Source organism: Morone saxatilis, unplaced genomic scaffold (assembly GCF_004916995.1).
Source record: "Morone saxatilis isolate NCDOM2014 unplaced genomic scaffold, NCSU_SB_2.0 Contig0, whole genome shotgun sequence".
Taxonomy (NCBI): domain Eukaryota; kingdom Metazoa; phylum Chordata; class Actinopteri; family Moronidae; genus Morone; species Morone saxatilis.
In genome coordinates, this window is record NW_023339650.1 from 11,612,399 (window position 1) to 11,614,531 (window position 2,133).

Genomic DNA, 2,133 nt, shown 5'->3' on the forward strand with positions numbered 1-2,133 from the left:
GTTCTTAAAAATTGCCATTACATTGCGAAGTGTCCTCAGTATGAAAACTGTTATGACAATCTCTTCTAACCTGCTGATTGATGCCATCACGCGTTACCTCAGACTGGGCTTGAGACGTGCGATTTACTGTACAGGGAGGGTCTAATCAAAGTCACTTGAGTTGCATGTTAGGTCACAAGTCTCTCAACACTTTGAATCAATGGAGTACCCTCTGTTAAAAAAAGAATCATAAAGGATTTGGAGATAAATTTGTGACCACTGCGCTGATAGGCCATACCTAAACTCCACAGGTATCTTCACCGTAGCCCAGGGAACCCCATCGAGCACTAAGATTCAGTGTGATAAACTCACATGCCTCTTCACCTCATACATTTCTGGCTTATGCCCCAAAGTCATTTGTAGATACTAGCTGCAGTGCATTAAGGGCAAAAATATCCCTCCTCTTCCCAGCGCTCGTTACCATGGCATGTGTGCTGCCCACATTAAAGCTACCTTTAGCAGTGATTACAATTGACCCCTGCCAATTGAAACCACAGTGAATGTGGTGTGGATTTTTTCACCCTCTGAGACGGTACCTTGGTAGCTACATATTGTCTAGTTAGAATGTGGCTTTGAAAAACAAAGTCTGCTCTGCCTCCTCCAGTATGTCACCCACTAAATACAACAAAGTTTGCCAAAGAAGGGAAAAAGAGAGTTTTGTTCAGACTCCATGTATGTCCTTTGGTACTGAGAGACGGAGTCTGAGAGATTTGAAATATTTCAGGGTAAAAAGCTACAGTGCCTTTCTGTGAAAATATTTTTAATTAACTCAGTGTTTGTCGACGTGTTTCAACAGCTGCTTAATTGTTTTATGACTTATAATCAGAGGTATTGCTGGGGGATATAACTTCCTGTTTAGTATGAATTTAGTATCATATACCATCATACTGGTACATAGCTGAAACAACTGCTGTAACTCATTTGTTTCTTACTCGTGCAATAGAACTTTTTGGGTAATATCTCTTTGAATACTTTTTTTTTTTTGAAGAGGAAGCAATGTTAAAGTTGGCAAATGAAATTCTGCTTCCAAAAACAATGTTTTAAATTCTGTGGGACCAAGAAAACCCTTATAATGATCAAATCCTTCAGTATGATGACAGTAGAATAAGCCCCTATAAACATATAAAGACCCAGTCATACAAAAACAAAAATACCATAATATACTGTGAAACCTCTTAAGAATTTTAACAGTTTGGTCATACTGCCCAACACTATGTTCAATTAGCCAATACTTGCTTAACACATTCAAGGTCAATGTTTTACCCCTTTTCCAGCAATATTTCAATTAGCGTATGTTCGGTCTCACCGGTCAGGCTCCACGAGAGGCCATCGGGGGCAGAATACTTGAGGAATTATGATCTAACGAGTGGCAGAGACAGTCGCTTTATCCTGAGACAGCAAGAGAACACCTTCATGGCCAATCAGGTCGGGCTAATGAGACAAGATGGGCCAGGACAGTGCCACGGCCATTACAGCCACAGTCTGTCAGCACTTTGGTAATGAAGAGACCATTGAAGGCAAAACTGTGTTAGAAAAGAGAACAAGCATCAATTTAGATTGGGACAAAAGAGTAGTTTAGACACAGGAACACGACAGCAAGTGTTCTAACCACTAATGAAACTTCTAAACAGACAACAGGATTTATATGTGAGCTTAAGAGTCGTCAGACCACACCAGTAGTTTCAAATCTTGGATGCACCTTCGATGCTGTCTTTTGTTTGATCTTACCTCCCTTGGCAGGGGACAAATGACTTTAATTACTTTAATTATTTAAACAATCAGACACTTCTGACATCTAAAAGCATTTAAATTTAAAGTATTTAAGTACTAAATGCATCTAAAAAATATAAATAATTAATGAAAGTCTTATTTATTCAGACTTTTTTAAATTTATGATTTAGAATGAATCTTTTGAGTCCATATTAACTGTTTGGGTTTTCCCCCCAATTTCTACCACAAGAGGGCAGTCAATGACCTCCAATGTGGAAACCAGTTTACTGGAGGAGCTGAGGGTAAAGCAGGAGCATGATGAACATGCTTTATGGCAGCCTGGTGGATTTCATTCAACTTTGAAGATTTTGGTTATCAGTGGAA